The sequence below is a fragment of the Urocitellus parryii genome, chromosome 3 (genome assembly GCF_045843805.1).
Source record: "Urocitellus parryii isolate mUroPar1 chromosome 3, mUroPar1.hap1, whole genome shotgun sequence".
NCBI lineage: Eukaryota > Metazoa > Chordata > Mammalia > Rodentia > Sciuridae > Urocitellus > Urocitellus parryii.
In genome coordinates, this window is record NC_135533.1 from 28,865,241 (window position 1) to 28,871,240 (window position 6,000).

Genomic DNA, 6,000 nt, shown 5'->3' on the forward strand with positions numbered 1-6,000 from the left:
ATGGGAGAGAACGCAAGATTTTCAAGGCACTCAAAAAACAAAACCAACAAAAACCAAAGTCAACTGAGTTTTCCTCATGAAACTACATTAGGCTGGTGCCTGAATCACGAAGTGAGACCTTCACCTGGTCCTTAAAAATCTCTCCTGGCTCCCGAAGCAGCCGTTATCCACAGGACAGGCAGGTGATGTGACTGAGAAGCAAAGTTCTGAGCGACAGTTAGGGGAGTGGCAGTTGGAGCATTTGGTGTGGGCTGGGGACCCGCTGCCTGGCCGAGGGGCGAGATCAAACCCCATCCGCCAGGCCTCTTCCAAACTAGCTATTGCCCCCTGTGTTGGATCTCAGGGAGACCTACATTTTGAGTCATCAAACCAATTCCTTGTCCCAGAACAGGAGACTCCATCCAGGAGGAAGCAGTGTCTCTTCAACCATGCCATCACTGTCTCTAGAGCAGGAGGAAGATGATCATGAAACTCCAGTGGGGGCACCCTTCAGAGGTCCTGCACAATTATTCCAAATAAGTAAGGGTCATTTATGATAAAGTCGGGGCTGATCTTTACGGTGAGTGATGATCATGGTGCCCTCCCCTGGTACAGGGAGACTACTACCTGCGGGTGGCAGGCCGATGAGCAGCTGGGGAGGGGCCCCTTTCAAGCTGCTTGGGGAGAGAAGTCAGAGGATTAGGTAAGGAACAGCTAGTCCCTTTCCCTGGGATGGCTCGTCAAGAAGGAGAATGGGAGCAGGAACTTGTCCTGTTGCTGCTGAGAAAAGGTGATTCATTAAATGGCTAATTAGTGCTTGTCTACTCTGCCCAAGCAGTGGGGGAGTGGAAGAAATACAAAGAGCAAAGAGACACGCTTCCTTCCCTCATCGTCAGCCAGAGGGGATGTGTGCAAAAGGGTGCACCCAAGGTAGAGAAAGGGAAGAGTCATTGAAGGGAACAGTATTCAGGGATAGAGTTGGAGATGTATTTTCATCATGGGTCTGAGATGATTGTTGGAAGGTTAGGGTCAGATGTGAAGCACCTTCCAGGCAAAGAGAACCCCTAAGCCCTAGCATGAGGGTGGCGACCATGGGGACACCCTCTACAGAAAGTTGGTCCCTTAAGTCATAACATGGGAGGTGTAGGAGGTGTGCCTGCAGCGGAAGACAGAGATGTTATACCGACCCTCCTGAAGATAAAAAGGGAAAAGGTCAGTGAGAAAATCTTCCCTGACTCTCCTCTCGAACCTTCTTGCAGTTTCATGGGTCTTACTCCTTGGTCCAGTCTCCAGGCTCTCTATGTGGTTTGTTGATGTTAACAGGCAATGTGAGTGAATCATATCTTCTTCCAAAATGTATTTAACATGATTGACATGACTACATGTCAGGGGTATATCTGATGACTTGGCCACCGTTTGGACTAAAGACATAGTTCCTCCCCCTCCTCCTTTCTTAGCTTACCAGCATCATAGTGGACACTAATCAGATACTTACTAAATGTAGCAGTTGTTTTCAGCCTCACATGGATGAACACATTTAATGCTCACAACAGCCCTATGAGTATGTTTTCATTGCCCTCATTTAACAGGTGAGTAAATCAAAGGGAGATGGAGTGGCAGTGGCCCCTGCAACGCATGGGGAGAGGCCGTATGGTCAAGGAGACCTCTATCTGCCCATCAAGAAACAAAATGCGGTGAAGGCTTATCTCTTTGAAACCAGTCCTGTGATATATTTTGTATATCTGCTCTTTTCTTTTTTAATATTGAGAGTTTTAATTAATGAACTTACAACATTCAAATCGTGCAAATCAGACTCCATGCTAACACTGACAAGCCCCTGGGGAACTCTACTTCATTCTTTCCCCTTAGTGTGAATTTTTAAGACCTTGGGAGGTATTCATTTCTGTGTCCATTCCTTACACACACTAGTAACTCCACCACCACTACCACCTCAATTTCCCCAGACATTCCATAGACACCAAATTGTCTACGCACTCCAGCTGAACACTTCCTCTGGATTCAGGTTGAGAATCTCTTACTAGGTGCCTATGGTCTGAATGTATTCCCCCCAAATTCCTGTGTTCAATTTAATCAACAATGTGATAGTCCTAAAAAGCAGAGCCTTTAGATTAAGTCATAAGGACAAAACCCTTCCACTCCAGGAGGGTACCTACATGGCCTTTCATGAGGATTTTTCAAGTTAAAAATTTGATATTTTTTCTTTATTTTTAAAAATAAAAGTCATGAATGCATGTGGTAAGAAAAAGTCAAACAATACAAAAGGGAGAAAAATGAAAAAAAAAATCCCCTCCCTGGCCACCCTTGTTGACAAAAATGTATGTAACAGAGAACTTATTAATTTGTACAATGTGATTGTATTATATACATTGTTTTATAAAATGCCTTTTTCTCCACTAAATAGCTGAGATTTTTTTTCTTATTAGTACATTTATGAACCTTGAATAGTTGCCTGTCTCACTCAAAATAAAGTCCGAAGTCCTTATTTGGACAACAAAAACTGATGCCCAAACCTGACAAAGATATTACAACAAAGGAAATTATAAGTCCACATCACTCATGAACCTAGATGTAAAAAATCTCAAAATAATAAACTAAACCCAACAATATATGAAAAGGATAATATATCACAAGTCACGTTTCATTCCCAAACTTGCAATGTTCATTTAACATTCAGAAATCTGTATAATCCATAGATTAATAAAGAATAAAAAACATTATGATCATCTCAAAACCATTTAATGAAATTGTGTTACAGCACAGGTGCCCACTGCTGTGGGGTCAAGACAGCGATGGTGGTCTTCTGATACTAGCTCTTTCAATCACACCAGCAAGATTTTAGACATGTTGCTCAGAGTAGCTGCACAAGTTTATTAGAAAGGATAGAGAAAGGGAAAGCGGAGGATGGGTCCTCTCAGAGGAGGATAGTCTCCTCTACTGCCCTCCAGTTTTATTGGGGAATCTCAGGAAAGTTTCCAGAGAGTCCTGCCCATATCCACCTCTTGACTTTTGACTGACAGCAGGATGGCATTAGATTTTTTCAAGTCCCATCTGTGCATGATAAATATCCAAGGCAGCTCTGGGTCACTTTATCCCATGCTGAACTGGTTTTTCTGGGGTTTTGTTTGTTTGGTACCAGGAATTGAACCCAGGAACAAAAGCACTGAGCCACATCCCAAACCTTTTTTTATATTTTAATATTTAGAGACAGAGTCTCACTGAGTTGCTTAGGGCCTTGTTAAGTTGCTGAGGCTGGCTTTGAACTTGAGATCCTCCACTCCTGCCTCAGCCTCCCAAGCTGCTGGGATTATAGGCATGTGCTACCACACACCCAACTTGCATATTTGTTTTAATTGGAACTTATTCTCACAGATTTTATGGTTAGGAGAATTACCCTAACCTCCCTGAGTTCTGGAACCTGGTCTGTGTAAGGGTTACAAAAGATCCCCCACCCCCAATCAGGGTAACTTGCAATCTTCTTATCAGCATTTAGGGTCTACATTTCTCCAGCAGATAATAGGTTGTTTCCTGAGGAACATCACCAGGAAGGGCTGCAATTTAATTGCTTTTTTTAAGAGAGAGAGAGAGAATTTTAATATTTATTTTTTAGTTCTCGGCGGACACAACATCTTTGTTTGTATGTGGTGCTGAGGATCGAACCTGGGCCGCATGCATGCCAGGTGAGCACGCTACCGCGTGAGCCACATCCCCAGCCCCATTTAATTGCTTTTTAAAAGAAAGCATGTGGGCTCAGCACAGTGAGCCCAGTTTAGATAATTATCTCCTTAACTTCATGTTCCTACTGCTCACATGCATGATAAATACAGGACCAGAAGGAAATTCCTTTGCCTAATAAAGAAAATTTATAAAATCTACAGCATCAGAGGATTATCTCGATAAAGAAAAGAACCTCATTTGCAATAGTTATGTCTCTTTCTCCATTTGGTCCCTGGAATGTGATTACTCTGTAATAATTAACCTGTACAAGTATGAGTTGGGTACTTTAAAGTATGTGTTTGAATAAGTTGTTAAAAAAATTAAAGGAAAAAAAGTATACATCTCCCTAATGATCTCAGAAGGGTAGAAGGTACAGCCAGGAATTGGAAAGCAGACAGGATGGGGCATGACCTGAGTGGGATGAGAAAGAATTGAGATGCAGGCCCAGGATGGCGTCCTATGGCAGAAAGGAAGTTGGTGAGCCAGGGGTCAAGATCTTCAATGAATGAGAAAGTAACTTATAGCTGACATACAAAGAGTGGTATACACTGTCAGATGGAGGAGATAGACTAGCATAGGATTTAATGTCTAGAGTCCCTCACAGAGTACATTGCAGGGAAGGAAAATCTTCCTTCTACTTCCTTAGGTTCTGTGACTGGGCCTGAGAATTAAATTAACAAAAGAGAGATTAACAGGGGAAAAGCATACACATTTTAGTTAATATTTTTACATGCATAGGAGCCTTCTTTAAGAAAACGACAGAAGGGCTGAGGATGTATCTCAGTGGCTAAGTGCTTGCCTAGCATGCAAGAGATCCTGGGTTGATCCTCAACACCCCCCACCCCCGCCAAAAAAAGTGATGGAAACTTACGTGGCCTTTTAAACAAAGAATAATTGTGGTAATGTGAAAAGACTACAGGGCTTGGGCTCAGCTGGTAGACTGTGGGAAAGATACTAGAAAATATATAGGGGACACTAGTAGAAAATTAAGTGTTACAAATTTTAGTAATTTGTTTGCAGATTCATGTGGGAATCAGTTCTCTCTGGTAACAGGAACACAGGCATTCTTCTCTGCCTAACACAGGGAGGACACTTTGCATAAGGCAGGTTTCATATCCTGCTTCAAGTAGAAAGCTCCATTGCTGATGCTTCATTGCCCTCAACTCAAAAGAATTACAATTCGAAAGGGCCATATTTTAGGATATGCTCTGAACCCCTCCCTTCACCATTGCTCTGAAATGAGACGGCACTCTACCTATTCTCCTCAACCCCTTTTACAGTTGGTTTACTCCCCATAACAGTTCTGGAAGATTATTTTGTTGGGGAAACCCTGGTGCTCTGAAGCTCTCTACCCTGCCCAGAAAAGGGACCCAGGGTCCAGGCTGTGATGACAGCCACGTCCAAATAGCAATCACCATTCACGGTAAAGTAGGGATATCTTGTTCCTAGGTTGTCATGAACCTACATGAGATTTCCTGATGTCATGGGCACTTAATACATGCTTCCCTCTCCCTCCAACATATTCCTCAAGATCTCTCCGAGGATGCCAAGGGTAGGAAACCTGGGATTGTGAAGAGGGCTATGCAATCACCAATTCACCAAGAAAGACTGAAGACACCCTTTTCGTGCCAGGCCAGCACTGATGAGCAACATAATATCAAGGTGGTTTGATTTCTCCTAGCCACTCCGCCTTGCCAGCTGTTTGTTCTGGAGTGCCTGACGCTGGGTCTCAGGACCCGTTCAGGATACTCTCACAGTCAAAACTCTTTCCCCACAATGCTAAGCCAGCTATTTGTCTTTTCAAGTCCCATTTTCTCATGGGTGTTCTGTTTAGAGGCTGACGATGGCATCATTGCTCAAAGGCTATCTTAGACTTTAAAATGTCAATTCTTTTTTTAATTTTTTAGATATATTTTTTAGTTGTCAATGGACCTTTATTTATTTATATATGGTGCCTCACACGTGCTAGACAAGTGCTCTACCACTGAGCTACAACCCCAGCCCAAAATGTCTCAATTTTAACTCCCACCACATAAATATATATGAACATAATCCACATAAACCAACATATTGGGGGGGGGTGACAAACTGTAAATTTTTTTTCTTTTTTTAATATATTTTTTAGTTATCAGTGGACCTTTTTTTAAAAAATTTATAACGTGGTGCGGAGAATCCAGTGCCTCACACATGCTAGGCAAGCGCTCCACCACTGAGCTACATCCCCAGCCCCAAACTGTAATTTTTAAGAGTCTAAAAGGGGACCTGAATAGGATTGTCAGATTTAGC